The 23,283-nt window shown below is 32.1% G+C and overlaps 2 non-coding genes across 2 annotated transcripts; both read left to right on the forward strand.

Annotated features, from left to right (window-relative positions):
- The first annotated feature begins 4,502 nt into the window (after positions 1-4,502).
- LOC136228246 (U5 spliceosomal RNA) lies at positions 4,503-4,619 on the forward strand. The gene has a single exon (XR_010688575.1). It is a non-coding gene; the product is annotated as a U5 spliceosomal RNA (small nuclear RNA).
- An 8,206-nt stretch (positions 4,620-12,825) lies between these two features.
- LOC136228258 (U5 spliceosomal RNA) lies at positions 12,826-12,941 on the forward strand. Its single transcript, XR_010688586.1, has one exon. It is a non-coding gene; the product is annotated as a U5 spliceosomal RNA (small nuclear RNA).
- The last annotated feature ends 10,342 nt before the right edge of the window (positions 12,942-23,283 follow it).

Raw genomic sequence — 23,283 nt, forward strand, 5'->3', positions numbered from 1 at the left:
AAAATAATTAGGGTTATGTAATTTATTAGTTTCTATATATTTTACTCTTTAGCTCTTTGATATTTTACTGTTTAGTTTTTATTTTATTTTATTTACAGTTTAGTTCCTTTTAGTTTTCTATTTTTTTTTGTTTCATTGAGTAATATTTAATATTTTAATCAATTTAAATATTTAATGGATTAAAATGTTAAAAATAACAATAAAGAAAATATGAGGATTAAAAATCTAGAGACTAATAAAGGTAGGAATGAACTGAATCCCACAATGGAAATGGAGAGGAAGTGATTGAGGCTTATTAGTAAGATGTGAATCCAATACATGCAGACGCGTTTTAAAGCCGTGAGGCCCAAGGTATTAGATTTGGACCAATAGGTTATGTTAACTTGTTGATTCTAGAGATATGTCAAATTGTGAGTAGGACCATTTTGTTTTATTTATGTTCATATTTTACTTGCATACTCAAAACTAATAAATACAAGGCACAAATAGAGAATTATAACTAGATACATTTTCCACTCATTTTTGTAGGGACTATTAAGCAGATATATTCAATGTGTATGCATATAAGACCACTTATATACATTCAACTCCTAGCTAATTAAACACTTAACTATGTACATCACAATTAGTTAGCAATTAGAATATACGAGATATGCCAATGATGGTTGGTTCGAGTGGTGAGGAGTTACATCTCTATTTATCTGGTTTGAGGTTCGTTCCATACTCCATTAAAATTTAGTCCTTACTGAAGGTAATCTGCAAATTTCACTTTGAATTCCGATCGAGGTCTGTAGTTTGTCCTGATCTTAGAAGTGGATACTACTACTCTTATCTAAACTTTTTTGTAACAAAAAAAATAAAATAAAAGAATATATGAGATATTTCATTTTCATCTTAAAATATATTTACAGTTTAAAAAAGAAGTTTTTATGTTTGATGTTGCTATAAATAAATTGAAAATTTTCGTTTTTGAATTTTAATAATGCAATTCCCTATTTTTACTTGTTGTTTTGTTAGCTAAAGCTTAGAGCCAGTTTGATATTGATGTGGCTAACATCACCATAGTTAGAAGAAAGTGTTGCGAGAAAAAATATTGTGGAAAAAAACTAATTAATGTTTAGAAAAAACAAAATAAAAGTTCTACTCCTAGGTTATATTGAAAGTTATGACTTTTTTTTTGTCAAAAATAATAATTTAATATCGTTTTTTTTTATAAGTTATAACATCTACTTTTAGGAAGAGCTACAAATTTCCAACTTTAAAAAAAACAATTTTGCATTTATCAAACAATGTTTTTAGTTGGAAAAACTACTTTTAGAGGCTGAGAAAGCGATACCAAACATATCCTTAATGTGTGTTGAGAGAGAAATAAAGTAAAACATATTTAAAAATATTTCTCTTATCTTATTAAATGAACATTTGTAACTATTTATACTAATACATCAGATAAATAAAGACTATTTTAAAATTACACATACTCCATATATTCTAATATCCCATTCAAGCTTGGAGGTTGAGATGAAACGAGATCCATCTTAAAAAGAAAGAACCGAAAAGAAGGAGTAGATAATAGTTTGGTGAGAAGTTCAAAAAGTTGGAACTTAGTAGAAATATGTAGTGTGGAAAATGTCATGAACGGTACGACATTTATATCTAAATGTTTGATGCGTTTGTGAAAAATGAGATTAGACGCAATAAAAATAGAGACCATATTATCACAATAAAGTGTGATAGATAAAGAAATATGAATATGAACTTCACTTGATATGAAATCCATTTTAGCTCACAATTCGCACTAGCCATGTTACGATATTCTGCTTCAATCGAGGATTTACTAATAGTAGCTAGTTTTTTAACTTTTCAAAATACTAAGGAATTGCCTAAAAATGTGCAATAGCTACTAACTGACGATCGACTCTCTTTACAATAACCCTAATTAGTATCATAATAAGTAGAAAGACATAGGTTACTGGAAGCATTTGTACAATAAATTGATGGTGCCAATTGTTGGTCCCTAGTAATTAGTTCCAAGGGGGGGTTAGGAATTGATGTAACTTTTTGTCTTTTAATTATGCTGACTTAATGTTATTTTAAGAGTTTGATAACTTAGCGTGTTGGTCAGTACGGACGTTTGATTAGTCAGACAGTTTTAGTTCTATGCTGACTAAGACTGCTTGACTTGAGAGTTGGGAATTGACACTTGAAAGGTCAGCTTCCAACTTAGCACTCAGATTTACTCAGTTTCAGTTTTAACAATTTATAAGCTGAGTAAATACAACAAGCAACACATGCACATATATATATATATATATTGAGAGAGAGAGTTTAGAAGTTACTCAGCATGACTTATCCTGGTTCGGCCTCTCTGCCTATGTCCAGTCCCCAGTTCCTCCTGGGATTTTCAATCCAATACTGAGCTCTTTCAAGGTAGAGCACAAACCCTTTACAAGGCAGTGAGTATGCAAGAGTACGTCCTCTATTCATCTACTCAGCTCCTACTAAGTACTACAACCCAGCACTTAGATTTTTCTACCACTGAATACTTACAACCAAGTACTCAGCTCAATACTCTCAATATTCCTATTGATCACACACTTGTTCTTTTTCAACTAAAGAACACCTTAGATGATTACAAAACAATCAATCTAGCATTTACACAGAGAATAGAAAAGTTGGTGTAAGATCTTTTTGTATTTGAGTGCTTTCAGAATTTTCTCTCTTGTATTTTTCTTTTGATGCTTGAGCAAATGATCCAAGAACTATCATTGTCCTTTTATAGATGAATTTCTGAAGATTGGATCATTTGAGATGATTTAGCCGTTAAATCCAAAACGGCTCTTTTAGCAAACAGCTTCTGGTCAGCTTCAGACTGTTCCGCCATTCCATTCCTCTGTTTTCTTCAGGCGTCAGGTTTTGTCTTCTTGCATCAGACTTGTCTTTTTGTGCCAGTTGTCTTTTACCAATAATCCATAGACCCATGATTCTTAGAATTAGTCTTCTGTGTGCTTTCGAGGCTTTAATTATTGGTGCAGAAGATTGGCAGACTTTGTCCTTTAGTAAACGGATCCTTCATGCTGTCCTGACTGTCACTCAGCTTCATTCGTTATCTTCGAATGTTCAACTTCCATGCTGAGTTCCTTCTTAGTCAGCTTCGTTATGTTTGTATAATTCTGAAGGAGTCTTCTAATTTAGTCAGCTTCGTTCTGGCAACTTTGAAGGAAGCTTCTGATGCTAAGTTCCACTCCACTCAGCTTCTATTGCTGAGTTCCATTCAACTCAGCTTTTGGCTTGTGTTGACTTTTGATCTGTCTAACTTTATATATATTTTTGCACTCAATTTTGAACAAACACATTAGTACAATTAAATCAAAGCATTTAAATTTAATTGCCTCTTAATCATGGATGATTTTGTCAAATCAAAATCTTGTGGAAATGTGTTTCAACACCAATAAGGCTAGAATATACCCTAAAAGGGGTGAATATGATATGTATAAATAAAAATTGTTATAATTGAAATAAATTATTATTATTTTTTTTAAAAAAAATTTGCGCACAATGCGCTTACATTAAAGAAGAAAGAAAAATCCCCCCAGACCCGGATGTGATTCGAACCCATGACCTCCCTAGTCATAGATGTTGGAAAATTTTGAATAAAATTATTATATTAATTTATATACCAGCAAATACCTCATTTTATGAACAGTCGTGTCTGTTGTGTACAGTCGTGTTCGTACGTGAACAGTCGTGTCTGTCCGTGTACAGTCGCGTTCGTTCGTGAAAAGACATATCCTTTCAAGTTCTATTTATATATATATATTATCAAAAAAAGTTCTATTTATATAGAATGGATTGTTAAATTCACAAACGGTCAGAAAAATATTCTCTGTAATTTTTTCTACTATCAGTCTGTTCATAATGTCTTGTTTTTCTACTCCGGTGATAACTAGGCTACACACGGTTTGAGTTCGCTTGCGTAATCTGTTGTATCCTGAGAGACGATCGTCAATAGCGACGACACCTGTCTTAAGGAAACTGCTAATATAGGCTTCAGATTTGTCTAACTCTTTCCTTTACTTTCCAGTTTTACTGTTTATATATTTGTCTGTGTTCGATTCGTCTTTTGGTTAATCACATCTAACATTTTTAAGACAGACGTAATTGTTTGTCTAACAATAGGTAAGCTCTTAACTACTAGGGTAAGAGCTTCACCACTAATTGAAATAAAAATAAATTATTATTAAGAAGAATCTTGTTCTAATTAAAAATTGTTCTAATCGAAATAAATTATTGTTAAAAATTGTCCTCTTGATAAGCATTTTTTTGTTTTCTTTTCAAGTTTAGGAGGGATACGATATTGGAAGATGATGTTAACAAACAGAGAGCTGGTACCAAAGATGTAGAGGGGGAAATGCAGCGCTCTAAATCCCACATCGACTAATGAAGCAAAGACTAGCCACCAAGTTTTTGATAAATAGAGAGCAGAACAAAGCGTTGAATTACGCAGCCGCGCGATGAGCACATAGCGAACTATTCTTTCGCCTTTTACTAAAGAATACCGTGTGCGCGTCGCAAATAGTGGCATACGACTATTTTTGGAGGGCTTCTCCTTTTGGAGGCCCACATCAAATATAGTTTAAATTGTTTCTATAGTCTAGCCATAGTTTAACATAGCCCATTGAAAATTTGAATATCTCATTTTCTGATACAATGAATATTGTTTAGTTTTTGTGATGGATGCAATATCTAAAAATTGCTAGCTTTATTCCAATGGATTATAAAGTTGAAAAAATATTTATTTGTTTTTGAAAGACGTTAATAACATCATATTAACTAAAGAATGATATATCAAGCTATTTAATTGTTAATGTTTTTTTTTTTTTTTTTTGGTGTTGATGTCAAACTTCTTAGTTAAGTTTTGATGCCATTTAGTGTTAATGTTATTTTGTTAGATAGATAGTTTTGATGCTATTTAGATGAGAGAAATTATTATGTTAGTAAAATATAAAGTTCATGGTTTAATATCCGGTTTTAATGTTCAACGCCATAAAAAAGGTATCCCGAGGTTATTCATCTTTCATCTTTTGGTTTAGTAAGTCATTGATATTTTTTTTATAATAGTCTTTGATATTTTATTTGGATACGTTAAGTTTCTAATATTTTTTTTGGTCTCATTAAGCCATTGTTTATCAAACTAGTTAGTTATAAATATCTAATTCAGTTACAAAAGCGTTGTTTAATTCAATTATATATTTTTTTTACAGTTTTTATGAATTTTTTTTGCGCAATTTTATTTAAAAACGACAAAGAAAAAACCTCCACCTCATGTGATTCGAATTGCTTGAATCAAGATTTTTACCGTTTCCCTACGACCACAATACACATAAAAAGATGCTTTCAAACTGTGAAAAACACAAATTTCGAATGCATGGGAAATGTATAACATTCTGTTAGCCGAGTTCACTACAAGAAAATCAGTAGTTAATGACTGAATTTAAAGACTAAATGAATTTTAGTCATTATTTTACTACTAACCTTAGTCATTAACACTAATGTTGGTGGTAAATAATGGGCGGCAAAATTGCCGCCTAAATATAGACCAAAAAGTTGGTCAATATGTATTTGAGTCATAAAGATAAGGACTATATTATTATTAACTACTGACTGTCAGTCCTAATATGTTTTAATTGATAATAAAAAATAAGACAAATAAAACCCATCTATTCAGACACTCTCACTTCTTCTCCCTCTTCAGACAAGTAAAATGACGATAGAGAACTCGAGCTCCGTCTCTCTTCATTTTTCATCGCCAGCTAAACGCTAAACACCGACATCCTTTTGCTCTCCGTTCACCATCCCTCTCATCTCCGTTCATCATCCCTCTGCTCTGCTCTGTGTTTTTTTCTTGCTATTTGCTCAAACTGAAAAGCTACTGAGAACTACTAGATTTCCGATCGGTGAGAGAGAAGCAGTGTGAGATCCACGGTTGAGAAAGATCAGGTAGCTAATGGATTTTATTCTTCCTCTCTTACTGAAATTTTTTGTCCAAGATTTCTAGGGTTTTGCTTTCTACCTCTATTCTCTTTTAATTTGATGAAATTTGCAAATGTATGAGATTTTTGTAGTGTTATTACTTGTTATTTTCTCATATGGGTTATATTTGATTGTTGAACTAAAAAAAATTAAGTTTTTGGGGATTTAATTTAACAAGGTTGTGCTTTCTAAATTTGATACTCTTATACTCCATATCTGCTACTCTTATTCTTTTGTGTTTGTGTGTATCTAGCTATTTGTTTGAAATTTGATACTCTTATACTCCATATCTGCTACTCTTATTCTTTTGTGTTTGTGTGTATCTAGCTATTTGTTTGACTGATTGGCAGTGGGGCTATCTAGCAAAAGAATGAGGAAGTTTCTAGGTATATTTGTTTGATTGATAGGATAAAAAAGCAGTGCTGCTAAAGTTGTAATCAGTGGTAATGTTGATGCAATTTGAATGAATACGATGTCTATTTGGTGTTTGTTGTTCATACAATATTGTATGTCTTGCTTGTAGGTGTTCTGTTCTATTTCTTTAATTGTTTAACATTAGTTTTTCCCACTAACTTGTGTACATCTCTAAAGATTTCAGTGTCCTATTGCTTTTGGTATTTACTGCTATAAACCTTTTTGTTCTCCATCAGACATACCACCACTCTTGAGTTGCATCTAAGTGTAAAAATGTAACTTGGTCAACCAAGAGCAATACTACCCCTAACATTAGAAATGGTACAATTAAGAGCCTAATGTTAGTAACTTGGTCCAATTTTGGAAGAGTTTGTTGTTCCTTCAGTTCAAAGTGTGTGCCTATTCTGTTGTGGTCCTTTCGTCAGATTACAAGTAAATCAAATAAATCCTACTTTATATGTAGAATAACCAAGTAAATCACCATGTGTTTAATTCTGAAATATATTGTTTTAAAATGTCTAACAGGATAGTTGATAATCATCTTGCTACAGTGGTTTCAAATATCTTTGAAGAATATCCTCAGGCTGTTGCATACACTTATAGATATATATCAGATAATATTATAAATCAGTACTGGGAGGAGTTTCAGGTATTATTCCTTAAAAACTTTGAAGCAAAATCGTTATTCTTACTGATAAGTCCGATGTCGGTTATTTTGTGTTTTTTCTTTGTAGAAAAAGTGTGTGTGGAACCGTTCAGTTTACTCAAACAAGGTAATGAAGAAAGCTTTTGTTCTGAAACTAAAAAATCGTTATAAGGGCATCTTAAATGATGTGAGGAGAGTTGGAAAACAACCTATTTGGTGTCCGGATGATGTATGGCACGCGTGGACGCGTAAGTGGAGCTCTCCTGAATTTCTTAGGAGGTGTGAGATTGCAAAGAAAGCACGGGGTGGAAAAGACGGGGTAGCAAAAGGAACCCATACCGGAGGTTCATGTTCAGCTACAAGGACCGCAGAAAAACTTGTAAGCATAATTTTTTTTTTAAGATATTAGTTTTAAGTATGAAGCTATATTTGAAATAAAGGCATATAACATCCTATACCTGTTATGATTTATTTTCCTCATCAAGTATGTGCACAATATGTCCACTATATAGGTCACTGTAATATCATAAATCTGAATGCATGCTTATTTAACCTATCATCAAGGAGACCAAAATGATTAGAAGACTAATGGTCGGTTCAGTTAACTAATTCACTAAACCGCACCAATCAGTTCAGTTAATCGAGCTGTAGTATTTTTTATTCGGTTATGGTTTGATTTTTGGGTGATAACAAAATTATGTTCAGCCCTAAACGTTTTCGATGAAAGTAAGTTATTGGTTTTTATATAGCAGGAAAACAAAACCCAAAAGAGGAGAAAATGCAATTTGTTTATTGAATGATCCTTATCTTAATTAGGAGATGAATTCATATTTGTTTGAAAGCAACATTTTACTTGGAACTGGTCTGAATCATTAAATGACACCATATCTTATGAGTGTAAAATATGCATGCTTGGCAATGGTGCTTTCTAAATACTATGGCTTTAATTAATACTATGGCTTTACTAATTTTTTTTTTCTAAATACTATGGCTTTAATTAATACTATAGCTTTATTAAATATATTTTTTTCTCAAAGTTTTGGCTGGTGGTTTGGGGATTGTTCATATTTGGTGTATGTAGAATTCCTTATATAAGTTGAGGAATTGAAAGCTTTGCATATAAAGAAGAATGCCTAGAATTTCTGCCAAAATGAAACTGCAGCAGAGACTTTTTGAAAGATTTGCTTTGATGTTTGATAGAAAATAAGGACATAAAATTGACAATGTTATAAAAGATAGAACCTCTATAAATTGTGTATGTCCTAATGACATAAATCAGTTAGAAAAGCCTTTATGTGATATCTATTATTTGATATGTGCAGGTTCTTCCGTTAATATTAAAATTTTATCAATCGTTTATGGGAATATTATTCTAATTTGATGCTTTCATAATGTATCAAAAATACATCAAAATTGTCTATAACACTAATATTGTTATAGGAAAAAGAGATGGATCAGCCTATTACTCCTCATCAATTGTTTTTGTGGTTACATACACATGAGAATGATGGAGTTTCTTTTGTTAATGACCGCTCTAGGGATACACAGGTGAAATTAATTACAATTAATTTTTTGTTGTTATATACGCATGCTTTTTAATGTGCTACATTAACTAAGTTAATTTGTTCTTCTAATAATAAATGTAGGCAGAATTTGAGGACCTTACACAAAGTAACCCATCACCTGGGACAGTTGCACAAGCTCTTGATGAGGTTCAAGCATTTTATAGGGCGGCTGGAGGGCTTACTAGGGGGAGGAGGATTTTTGGGCTTGGTACAGCAGCTGCCCAGTTTTATGGTGATCATCCACCTACATATTCAATAGGGGCCTCATCCTCGGGTATTGGCGAGGCATCTGCCTCAAATTCTAGTACTGAAAATCCCACGATTCAGCGCATACAGGAGCAGCTTACTCGTTTTAATACTGATAGGGCCCGTTTTATGGAGTATTTAGATCGGGTGGAGAGAGAGCAGCCACGTTCTGATGATGGCATCCACTTGAGCCCTGATGTCAATGGGATAAGAGATCGTAGGGAGCGATTGATAGATGTTGAGACACAAATGGGTCCAGTTTTGAGGCAAATTCAACATGCTATCACTCAACTCCAAGATGATGTGCAAAGGATAGACTGTGTTATGGGTTCAGGTTCATCTTCGTCTTAGATATTCATATATTTGACTTAGAAACATTTTTTTTGAAGCTGATACAGCTTGTTATGGTTCATAAGTCCTTATATTATCATGATGTCCATATATTTAGCGTAACTTAGTTTTTTTTAAGCTTATAGCTTTTTAAGGTTTATTTATAGGCCTTACATTATATTTTGTTGAAGCTTATAGCTTTTAAGGCTTATCTAGGCCTTGCATTATTATGATATTAGTATATTTGACTTAAATTATGTAATCAGATTGTACTTTTTTGAGGTAGTTAAATCTACTAAGCATTTATAGTTAATGTTGGTTGGTTAACCGATTTGTACTTTGTTATAAATTTAATTTTAGTTTAATATATATATATATATATATATTTGATCTTGGAAGAAATATGAAATACAAAAAGAACCAGCCAAAATTGTTCTATTTTTCCGACGTAAATTCCAGTATTGGTTTTTATCCGTAGGTATTCAATTGCTTTCTCAAAATTTGCCGACGGAAAAATCGCCAGTACCAATTATCTTTCGTCGGTGAAGAAGGTCGGTTAATTGTCTTAGGATGATGGTTAAGGACTACACAATCAGTCGTAAAGATTGGTCATTAACTTAGCTACGTAGATTTCTGACTGAAAATATTGGTCCTAAATTTTATGACCAAATCTGGAAATTGGTCAGTAAATGGTTACCTACCAGCATAGTTACTGACTGAATTCAATTCAGTCAGTAACTCGTGAAATTGGTCATTAAACACGATTAGGGACAGATTTTGTGACCGATTTTTCAGTCATTAACTGCTGATTTTCTTGTAGTGGTTTTATATTTAAAGTTGATTTTTTGGTTACCATTGGTTTAGTGTGGTTGAAAATAAGAGATCAAAGCTTAATATATCTAAATAAAAGATCAATGGGTTAATGAAATAAAAAATGAAAAATCATGAACCACATGATGCTTTTTACAAGAAAAATTAATTGGCCATGAGTATAATTTACCTATTAAGTAGTATAAATCTACTACTCAACCTAAATAAATCACATTGAAGTGTGTTTATATAATTCAACACTCAAGGGAGCTATGAATTGAAAAAAAAAACAAATCTAAAAATTGACACTCAGATATAACATCTAATAAGCCAGCCTATAATACCCCCAATTATACAGGCACCCATCCACATATGCAGCAAATGCAGATGGAGGTGTGTAAATCAGTGTAATTCTCTAAAATTGTTCGCTCGTAATGCCAATTGTTCAAAGCTTTCTTTCTACGTATGTTAGGATTCGAACTCAATAAATATATATTTTATTAACTGTTCCAAGGGATATATAAAATCGTTGTTACAGTGAATAACCAAGACTCACCTGCAAAATGCTTTTATAATTCCTCAAACATTAATTGCCCAGATACATAGCTTTAATTTTTTATTTTTGATAACGGTTTTGAAGAAAATGGGCTATATATGCAGCTGCCTTTTGGACAATAGCTATAGGAATCCCTCCTTGGTGTAAGCAATAGATTCAAGATTGACTGATAGAGATGTTTGGGGTATTCACTCGTGATCTATATGAATTTATTGATATTTTTTGGATGTTTTATTGGAAAAAATTAGAACACGGTATAAAGGTTCCATGAAATTTTTGGTCGTCAGTGGATGCTCAAAACCCCCACCCGGCTTTCCTTGGATATTGTCAGTAGTTCAGACTTTAGCACAAAATTAGTAGAATTAGGTTAGGAATAGAAAAATAGAAGAAAATAAAATAGATTAGGAAATTGTTACTTCCTATTAAATAATTAGGTTAGGAATAGAAAAATAGAAGAAAATAAAATAGATTAGGAAATTGTTACTTCCTATTAAATAAGTATGATCTTATATAGGAGTTGAGTACAACTAAAGAAATAAAAACTGATAAAGTAATACAGACCGATAAGGAAATACATATGCGATGTAACAGCTGACCTAACAATTTCCACAATAGTCCAAAACATGCTATTGTACAAGAAAGCAAATACCCAACAAAATAGACAAATAAAGCATAAAACTTAACAATAACGAACAATAACTAATTTATTTCTTCTTTTGCTATATATGCCAATACCTCATCGTTTAAGTATATTATTGTCCCCAAGAATGATAAAATTATGGAAAGTGCTTGCTAATTATAGTTTCATCAATATAGCACCAATGTTGTATCCACTAGTATCACACTCAAACACAAAGGGTTGCTTGAAATCTTGTAGAGCTAACACATGAGCATGCTTCCATATCCCTTTATGAATCGCTTGTATACCCTATCAAACCCAAATACCTTAGGAGGCTTTTAAGAGTTATAGGTAAAGGCCAATTAGTCATTGCAATAACTTTAGTTGGATTAATGACAATACCTTCATTGAAAATTATATATTCTAGATAAGATACAATTTCACACTTGAACCCTTAATAAAGAGTTGCTGAGCTTTTAAGAGTTGAAAAACCAGCTGCAAATATTGCAAATGTGCTTCCTCTGAATTGCTATAAACTAAAATATTATAAAAAAAGAAAATACTAACACAAGTTTCTTTAAGTATGGTTCAAAAACTATGTTCATTAGAACAAAAAAAAAAAAAAACTGTGTTCCTAACTTATATATACAAAACATGAGTAAGAAAACAACCCGTAATGATTCAAAAACATCAATTAGAAGAAAAAAACATGAATTTCCATAGAATTGTCGGAAAAAGTTGAAAGTCGGATAATGAACCAAAATTGATTCGAAAGGTCATATCGTGGGTTCTATGTCATCATTAATCTCGTGATGATGATGACATTATCGATTGTAGCTTCACTGTTTTAATCTCGGAAGAGCAAAATCATCTACATCGGTCCGAAAATCCTTTACCTCGGGTTTGAGATCGTTGTAGTCCGCGTTGGAAGCATTAGGAGAAGAACAACACCCAATTAGTCAAATTAATCCTAATGATTTCTAGTGACAAATTCCCTCACATCATATATCAAAATCTAACTGACAAATTGTGCCCAATTACATGTTGATTGTTGGAAGTCAATGGGCTGAAGATTGGTTCTAATCATGGGCTTAGAAGTCTTCATGGTTGCCCCAACTACACTATGAAGATAAGTTGTGCAGCAAACAAAGCTAAAATGTGAACAAGTGTAAGCTTCCATTGATTCAACTTGAAACCCAACTTGCTAAATCCAAATTTTATGTTGAACATATTCCAAGAATTTCTTCTCATCATTTTTCTTGAATCGAGGTAACCTTGTTGAAGTTTGAGGGTTATTGTTCATAAATTCCTACCTTAACAGGGTATCAGATCTGAATCAGAAAATAGAATTTACTAATTTCATGGCTTCTTCTTCTTGTGGTAGAGAAGAGTTGAAATATGATACTCCAAGTAATTTTATTCGCATCTCTGTAAGAAGGTATGATATGGAAGTCCGGAAGGAGATGTTGAAGAAGACCTGGTACCCATAGAGATAAACAGGGAAAGGATGGAAGTAAAATAACGCTCTTAATCCCACATCGATAAAAAAGCAAAGGGTGGCCCCCAAGTCTCTTATAAATAACGAGCAGAACAACCGAGTAAGTCACGCAGCCGCGCGGTGAGCACATAGCGAACTATTCTTTCGCCTTTTACTAAAGAATACCGTGTGCGCGCCGCAAACAGCGGCATACGCCTATTTTTGGAGGGTTTCTCCTTTTGGAGGGGCCCACATCAAATATAGTTAAATAAGTTGTATGTGAATTGAATGGTTAATGCCATAGTCTCGAGCTACAAATTTTGCTGTAGCTGTTGAGCAGAGCTGGTTCACCGCAGTCATTTTACATTTAAATCTGTTGCTGATAAACAGCTTAGAATGTCTTCGTTTATTTTTTTATGATGTGTAAATTCCATGTATTTTCTTGGGATTAGGGATGGCAATGGGTAGGGTACTCGCGGGTAATGCCATTCTCAAACCCTTACCCTTTTATTTTTTAATTATCCGTACTCGTCCCATTACCCTAACGGGTATACTTTTTGTATCCCATACCCTTCCCATTTAATTCGCGGGTATCCTTACCCGTTAAGAATCAATAAAAAAAATAAATATTACAAATTTAACAAACTATAAATTTAATAAATCATCAATCTAAAAATTGAATAAATTGAACCTTAATTAATAAGAATAAAAGAGTTTAGTGGTATCACTCAATTGTTGAAAAATAAATGGTTGGGGTTTAAATTTCATGTCTTATATCTAAAAAAACAATGATATTTATTAATATAAATTTTTTTTTATGACGGGTAACGGGTACCGGGTACCCTAGGGGATATTCCCATACCCGTCCCATTACCCTAACGGGTAATGATTTTGATTTCATACCCGTCCCATACCCTTTTATACCGGGTACGGGTAGTCCCATTAGGGTCGGGTAGTGTCGGGTACCCGTGGGTACACTACCCGTTGCCATCCCTACTTGGGATAAGTACAAAAAAAATGTATGTGGTAAAAAAAAATTGTATGTGGTATACCGGTTTTGCGAATTCGAACATGTGGTATTTTTTTTTTGCAAAGAGTGGTATTTTTTTTTTTGCAAACAGAGGTCTGTGTTACAAACCGTTAGCAAACAGAGGCTAAATTGACTAACAGTGTTAAAATTCAAAAGAGTTAATTTGGTCCTTATATTTATTTATTTTATAAATTAACCTCCATAATTATCTAATTATCACAAATAAACCCCAAAATCAAAAATAAAAATAAAAAGGGTAATTAATTTATTAGTCCCTATATTTTGACAAAACACACTGTTTAGTCCCTGTATTTTAAAAAACACATGATAATGTCCTTAACCTTTTTCTCGATGAACTGTTTAGTCCCTAACGTTTTTCTCAATGAACTGTTTAGTCCCTGCCGTTAGACTCTCATGAAGATTTTGTTAGTCAATTTGAATTTGCGTTCTTTTCCTTTCCGTTAAACTCTAATGCATTTGAAATCAACTTTGAGTGTTCTTCTTCTTGATTTTCTTCTTAATCGTTCAAATTCGTAAGTGTTGGGTCTTTTCTTTTTCTTGTTTTCCATACAAATAGCTTCTTCTTTTAAATTGGATTTCCTTTTTAAAGTTTGAAGGTAAATAGTAAAGGGTAATTTAGTCATTTCTGAAGTCATAAACAGTAAAAAATCAAACAAACAGACGGAAGGACTAAACAGTTCATTGAGAGAAAGATTAGGGACCTTACCATGTGTTTTTGAAAATACAGGGACTAAACAGTGTGTTTTGTCAAAATATAGGGACTAAAAAATTAATTACCCAAATAAAAAATACCATTTTTTCCATCTATTTTTCATTTTTTATTTTCATTCTTCTTTTACATTGCCTAAACTCAAAACCTGAACCACGCCCACTGTCGCTCTCCTTTCAGGACTCTGACAGTCTCGCTTTGGTCGCCTGCCTTTCCTTTCTGCGATTGCCTCCCTTAATGGGAGGGCTTCAAAAATCTCTCTACAACCGGTCTCATCAGCCCAGGCGAGTTCATCTCTTTATTGCTAAAGCAGGTAGAAAGCAGAGCTGAACCCCGAAGTGCGGTCACGAAGCGTAGCCAACTAGGGTAGGGGTAACAAACTCAGAAGCAGATGGTCCAGCCAGAATAAAACAGAATAAAAGAAGACAACGGAAAGAGAAAGTAATCTCTTCTCTCTCCTGACCTTAACAACTCCTAGTGCCTTCTATACTTAAGTAAAATTAATCAATGTGATATTCATGGATTGATTATTTACAAACAATCAATGAATTCATTTCTTAATTGAATAGATTTTTTGATCTGTGCCCATGATTATAAACACCCCTAATTGGAATATATCCGCCATATTTTATTATTTTCTAAACTAATACCTGTTCTATTCAATATACTAAATACAATAATTAATAAAAATGAAAAATAGAATTCTTTTTCTTAGTATTCAATAATTAGACAACAATCACAATTATGGGTTTACACAGTGCAGCATCTTCCAATTCTTCAGCGGAAGCAATTAGGCTTATTGATAGTCATAATCCAAAAGCAAATGCATTTTCCAATTAAAGAAAAAGAAAATAAACAAAATTCATGTGGATTGGGGAAAGAAATAAAGACTGGGAAAAGAAAGAAATTCTTCTTCTTCTTCCTCCTTTCCTCTTCTTCTCTTCTTCTTCCTCCTATCATCTTCTTCTTCTTTTCTTCTATTTTTTTTTTCAAAATTTTGATTCCAGAATTTCTAAAAATTTCCAGAATTCTGAAAAATTCCAAAAATTCTGGACAACGTCTAGAAAATTCAGACGTGATGAACGTCTGGATTTCAGACGTTGTCCAGAATTTCTGGAATTTTTCAGAATTCTGAAAATTTCCAGAAATTCTGGAATCAAAAGAGAAGAAGAAGAAGAAGAAGAAGAAGAAGAAGAAGAAGAAGAAGAAGAAGAAGAAGAAGAAGAAGAAGAAGAAGAAGAAGAAGAAGAAGAAGAAGAAGAAGAAGAAGAAGAAGAAGAAGAAGAAGAAGAATGAAAATAAAAAATGAAAAAGAGATGAAAAAGATGGTATTTTTTATTTTTATTTTTGATTTTGGGGTTTATTTGTGATAATTAGATAATTAGGGAGGTTAATTTATAAAATAAATAAATATAAGGATCAAATTAACTCTTTTTTCTTTGAATTTTAACACCGTTAGTCAATTTAGCCTCTGTTTGCTAACGGTTTGTAACACAGACATCTGTTTGCAAAAAAAATACCACAGGTTCGAGTTCGCAAAACCGGTATACCACAGACATTTTTTTGTACTTATCCCTATTTCCTTTGACGTTTGCTTTTTCTTTTCGGAAGCGATTTAGGTTTTTGTTAATAAGAAGTTCAAGCATCTTTTATAAAAAAAAAACTCATTTATTTGGTATTATTGTGTACTCAATAAGATTTGTACATAGTTTCTTTTCTTTCTGTTAGGTTGAAAATTACTTCCCTTGATATTTAGGCTTAAGATTTTTTTTTTTTTTTTAAATGTTAAAGTTCTAAATTGCTTTGTTTGGTATTTAGGTTTAAAATTGAGTGATTAGTGCAAAGATTCCCTATCTCTATAGGACATCGTCCCAAGCCCCAATGGGGACGGAAAACCTAATTTATTTACTTCATGGAGATGAGGAAATGAGGAAAAAATCCTCAGAAGTAGGTAGAGCTGTAAATGAACAGAGCCGCTCATAAACGGCTCGGTGATCGGCTCGATAAAAGCTCGGTTCGACTCAGCTCGATTTGTAAACGAGCCGCTCGTGAACACGATTTAGTGAACACAATTTACTGGCTCAGTTCGTAAACGAGCCAAGCTTGAGCAATCCAAAGCTCGCGAGCAGGCTCGATTAGAACATTTATGAACAAATTTTAGTTTTGTAGAAAACTATATAGTTTTGTGTTAGTTCACAAATATCTAAACTTAATATTATTTCATTTGCTATTAGATGAGTTCGTTCACAAACATAATAAATGAGTAATATACGAACTATTTGTAAGCATCTTGTTTATTTATTCACGAACTTTGCTTGTGAGCTTGTTTATGTACATAATTAAAGAATTATTTGCGAGCAAACTTCACAATATAATTAACAATTTACTCACAAACAATTCATGGTTAGATAATTTTTTTAATGAACCAAGTCCAAAAGAGGATTTTGGGCTCGAAACAAGATTGAAGCTCGGCTCAAGCTCGTTGAGCAAGCCAAAGCTCGGCTCGGGCTCGGCTCGTTAATTTTATAGCAAGCTCGGCTCGGACTCGAGCTCGTTAATTTTATAGCGAGCCGAGCTTGAACAGGCCAAAGCTCGGCTCGATTATAACCCTAGAAGTAGGGATGAGAGATAGACTGTGACGTGACGTCTCTTTTATTCCACGGAGATCTCTCATTCTTGTATATGTTTGTGACATCTCTTTCACTCCACGAGAATCTCTTATCCCTATATATATATAACATTTCTAATAATGACATATATTCCATAAAAATACATATTATTTTTTTTACCTTCGGATGCCTTTGATATTAAAGATAATTGGAAAAAAGGTAACCATAGTAATGGAATTAGTATTGCGTTTGGTAAAGTAAATATATTTTCTTTGAAAAGTGGCGGCTGTTTTCGATGATTAGGAGCTTTTAGGTAACCTTATTCTAGAGCTGACGAGAATAATATTCTAATAATTTTAATTTTTAAACCTTTTGATTTTGAGGTAATTTATATATTTTTTTTTTGTCATTAAGAGATAAAGTTGTTAGTTAAATAGAAATAGGTCCGAAAATTGGGAGCTTGATAAACTGGAAATGTGGTTTTAAACAATTTTAATTCTTGGACTTTTTCATTTTAAAATCATAGATGGAAAATTTGATTCACTTTTATATAACTAAAATGTAAAATTTAAGCAATTTTAAAATTTAAGCACCAAAAGTGTAATTTATCTTTATTTTAGGAAAAGGAATATCAAGGTTTTAAGTATAAGAGTAGATGACCACTAAAAAGAAAAAGAATGTTATGCGGAAGAATTTAAGAATTTATCCTTATTTTTGGCGTTCCGTAACATTCTTTTTTTTAGTGGTCATTTTCTCCTATACTTAAAACCTCTGACATTCCTTTTCTCAAAATAAGGATAAATTTCACCTAAGGTCTTTGAATTTCAAAATTGAATATAAAAGTCCTTAAATTTTACCTTTTAGTAATATAAAAGTGTTTTATGAAAATGAATCAAATATTCATTTACGATTTTAAAATGGAAAAGCCAAAAAATTAAAATTGTTTAAAACCATATTTCTCATGGAACCACATTTCCGGTTTATCAAAATCGCAATTTTTGGAACTATTTCTATCTAATTAACAACTTTATCTCTCTTAATAACCAATAAATATGTAAATTACCTCAAAATCAAAAAGTTTCAAAATTAAAATCACTAGTCGAAAACCCGTGCGATGCACGGGGTATGAAACTTTTATATAATTTAGATAAATAAATAAATTGACATATTTACTTTTAAATAATTTTATATCATGCTATGAAAAAAATTTATATTATGTATATTTGAAATTAATATATATTTTTTAATGATAATTCAAATTAAATTAGTTTTAAAAATAATTGACTACTTTTTTATAAAATTTTAACTAAAGATGAATGATTTATTTATTTTACAAAATTCAATGATTTGTACTTTTTAGGAATTTTAATATATTTTCATATTCCAAATATTCTGTGAAACAAATAATAAAAGAGCAGATTAATTAATAAATTAATTTTAGTTAAATAGAATTAAATCGCAATTGTAACCACTCAGTACAAAAAAAAAGGTTTTATAATTAATATGTGAAATTAATTATATTAATTAGAATCATTATGCTCAACATTTGAGAATTTGAAGAGATTCAAATAATAATATTTTCTTAATTAATATTTTTCAATAATTTGTCCTATGATCATATTTCATTTTCATCTGTTAAAAACTCTTGAAATACTAACAATTTTGTACGAACCATAATATAAGAGTTAAAAATTATATAAGCCAATGTTGCAAAAGTAATTATCTCAATATTCATAATTAATATACATTTTTAGGATTTTGAGCATCAAAAATTATTTTTATTTATCTTGATTTTGAATTCGTATCTAGCATAATCCACATTCTTCAAGAATAAACATCTTATCAAGCGTATTAGACGCTTACAATCTCCTTGTCTAGAAAATTGGAAAAAATATTCTTGATGATAATAATAATAATAATATAACATAATTTATATTGAAATAAACTTAATTGTAGGTATAATATTCCAATATCTCTTTAATATTTTATTTAATATGTCTCAAACTTCAATGAACAACTATCGTGTGAAACTTTATATCTATTTGTACCAAAATGCATAAAAATAAAAAATACAATCCATATCAATTAGCTAAATTCAAACTAAAAAAATGAGTGGATTTCAACATGTTCCGAATTAGAAAAATTAATCTAACTTCAATTAAAACTAAAAATTGAGTTCATAAAAAGCCGAAAATCTAAATTTTAGTTAGAGTTAACAATCAAAACGATAACACCTAGGAACATATACTAAAAAAGAATGCAAATATACAAAATCTTTATTTTAGTCATTTTGAAAAATAAATAAATAAAAAAAACACATGGATAAGGTAGCGAGAGGTATGGAATCTGGATAACGACAAAAATGAAATTTCATCTCTGAAAGATGAAACTATAACAACAATTGTTTAATAAAAATAAAACAACAGCACAATTGAGAAAGCCAAAAATTGAATTCATATAAAGCCGAAAGTCTAAATTTTAGTTAAGAGTTAGCAATCGAAACGATAACACCTAGCAACATATACTAAAAAATAATACAAATTTACAAAATCTTTATTTAGTCATTTTGAAAAAAAAAAGACAAATAAAAAAGAAAACATGGATAAGGTAGCGAGAGGTATGGAACCTGGGTAACGACAGAAGTGGAATTTCATCTTTGAAAAATGAAACTATAACAACTATTGTTTAATAAAAAGAAAACAACAACACAATTGAGAACAAAAATAACTACAACATATGAAAAAAAATCGAATAATTACCTTGAGAAATATAAGAATTTCTTGTAATTTTTGACACTTTTGTGTTTTTCGGTTTTAGTTGTTCATGCATCTTCTATTTCTGTCGGATTTCTTCAATTGAAGCTATCAGTTTGGAAAAAAAAACAAATAAAAAAGAAAACATGGATAAGATAGCGAGAGGTATAGAACCCGGGTAACAACAGAAATGAATCTGAAAGATGAAACTATAACAACTATTATTTAATAAAAATAAAACAACAACATAATTGAGAACAAAATAATTACAACATATGAAAAAAAAATCGAATATTTACTTTCAGAAATATAATACTATCTATCTTGCTTTATATATAAGTTTATTTGTGACTTTTGGATTTCATTTGCTTTGTGTTTTTTCATCTTCCCGTAACTCTTGCTTTCTTTTATTATTTTAATTAATAGGCTAGTAATTATTTAATATATTATAAATATATATTTGTTATTTTTAATTAATTAAATATTTATTTTTAATTAATTAAATATTTTTAATCTAATTTTTTACTACGTTGACAACTCATCAAAAAGACCTCTAAAACACTTCTTCTCATTTATCTATGCTTCCGTAATTATATATAGTATAGATTAGGATATCATTCTCTTCAGCTCTACGATAAGGGGTTACCTCCTTTTCATATCGTAATCAATTAGTTGTATTGATAATTCATAAATAAGAAGAATTCATGCTTGTTCACAATACAGTTGTTAATACAGGGCAAAGTTCTCCGGTCATGAAAATGGTATACAAGCTAAAGACTCATGTTTTCAAGTTTTAAAATCATGAGATTGTGTTTCCAAATCTAATAAACGATGTGGTTTTTTTTTTTTTGTACTTTACCATTATTGATTAATATAGAAATGGTGAAATAAAATTTGGAGGTCTCCTGTCATATTATTGTTTCTGATAGTTTGGAGGTCTCTTATTTCGATTTTTTTATTTCATTTTAATAGATTACATTTTCATTTTCTATATAGGAAGACTATATAATTTAAATAGGAGGTAATGATTATGTATAAAGATACTTTTTAATAATTATTGTATTATAATTGAAATAAATAGATCAATATTTCAAAAAGGACAAAACATATAGATACACATTGTTATATAGTTAGAAATATCTTATTAGTTTTGCAATCTATTTTGAGGGGTAAATTATACTTCTGTCTCACAATTTTGGCTTACTTTCTTTGTATCGAGTTTTAAACCGCACGTAAAAGTTCATAAATTTTATGCTATACTAACCCTTAAGTTTTCACCACCATCATAACAGGTACTATTGTAGAGCTGACGAAAATAATATTTTAATAATTTTAATTCTTAAACCTTTTGATTTTGAGGTAATTTACATATTTTTTGGTTATTAAGAGAGATAAAGTTGTTAGTTAGATAGAAATAGGTCCGAAAATTGTGATCTTGATAAACCGGAAATGTTGTTTTAAACAATTTTAATTATTGGACTTTTTTTTTACAATCATACATGGAAATTTTGATTCACTTTCATAAAATACTTTTATATTACTAAAAGGTAAAATTTCAGGACTTTTATGTCCAATTTTAAAATTTAAGGACCAAAGGTATAATTTATGTTTATTTTAGGAAAAGGAATGTCGAGGTTTTAAGTACCGGAGGAAATGACCACTAAAAAGAAAAAGAATGTTACGTGGAAGGATTTAAGAATTTATCCTTATTTTTGGCGTATGACCACAAAAATAGGGATAAATTATTAAATTCTTCTGCTTAACATTCTCTTTTTTAGTTGTCATCTTCTCGTGTACTTAAAACCTCGACATTCCTCTACCTTACCAACCCCCAAACCGCCCCTCAAAGAGCACCAAACTCAAAACAAAAAAATCTCAGGCAGGCTCAGGAGTATCGCCCATAGGCAAGGAACATACTGGTAAAACTGCAGAGGTGTGCAAGTCGGTAGCTGGGAAAAGAAAATATTCTGAGGAGGAGCATGGAGACCAGGTTGGTACACATGAATTATCTTTATCAAAGAAACAGTGCGATGGTATTGATATTCATCACCAAACAGATTCGGCGGATGCTGTTAATCAGCTCCGCCCAGCATTATGAAAATCCTCAGCTGGAATGTTCAGGGGCTGGGCAACCCCCGAACACTCCAAACTTTGGCTCGGACCATGAGCCAACACTGCCCTGACCTAGTCTTTCTCATGGAATCTAGACTAAGTCATCAGAACATGGATGGTATTAGAAGAAGATTTCCAGGGTATAATGTGTTTGCAGTGTCTGCTGTTGGGCGCTCTGGCGGATTAATCTTAATGTGGCTGAAGGATTTTTATCTCAGCATCTTGGGTTTCTCAGATCATTGTATTCATTTTGGGGTGTCAAGTACCGAAGGGCATTTACTTTGGCGGGGAACGGGTGTGTACGGTTGGCCTGAGGCGGGTAATAAGTACAGAACCTGGGAGATGATCCGTGAACTAAACAAGCGTGAAAACTTACCATGGATATGCTTTGGTGACTTCAACGAGATCATGTACTCGTTTGAGAAGAAAGGTGGTCGTGAAACTAATGATCGCTTGCTTCGGGCCTTCCGGGGGTGTCTTTCTGATTGTGATCTCTTTGATATGGGTTTCAAAGGCTCAGAGTTTACCTGGGTAAATGGTAGGCGTGGGGCTGATGCTATTTGGGAAAGGTTAGATCGTTTTGTCCGTACTGTTGAGTGGGATGTCATATTTCCGAATTCCATCATCTACCATCTTGCTAGAATCAGTTCAGACCATTCTCCTATCCTTCTCGATTCAAATGGTATCAGGAAGAGAAGAAGCCGCCCGTTTCGGTTCGAGGCCATGTGGGTTAAAGAAGACAGCTGCAAGCAGATCATTGAACAATCTTGGGGTCATCCTTTTGTCCCTCCCAACCCTTCCGTGACGGCTAAGTTACAGCTGTGCGCCCAAAACCTTAAACGGTGGAATCAGGATGTTATGGGTAATGTTGGGTCCCAGTTGAGAAGCTTTACGGAAAGGCTAGCGTCACTTCAATCATTTGCACCTTGTCCTAGGACCAATGGCGAAATTACCAAGTTGGCTCGGAAGATAGTTGTGCTCCAAGAGAAAGAGGAGATAATGTGGCGACAGAGGTCTCGTACTACTTGGCTCTCTGAGGGGGACCGAAATACTAAATTCTTCCATGCCAAGGCAAGCTCCAGGAGGAAAGCAAATACTCTCTCCCGACTGCAGAATAGTGATGGAGTTTGGTGTGATAATGAAGATGATATTGAGGGTATTGTGGTTTCTTATTACGACGAGTTGTTTACTTCTTCCAATCCGGAGTGCCACAGCTCGGTCCTGAACTCCATTCACGCTCGCCTTTCTCTAGATGATGCTGCAGATATCTCCGCACCTTTCTCGAGGGAGGAGATAAAAGCTGCATTGGACCAGATGCACCCTACAAAGGCCCCAGGTCCGGATGGGATGCCGGCC

The sequence above is a fragment of the Euphorbia lathyris genome, chromosome 4, assembly GCF_963576675.1.
Source record: "Euphorbia lathyris chromosome 4, ddEupLath1.1, whole genome shotgun sequence".
Taxonomy (NCBI): domain Eukaryota; kingdom Viridiplantae; phylum Streptophyta; class Magnoliopsida; order Malpighiales; family Euphorbiaceae; genus Euphorbia; species Euphorbia lathyris.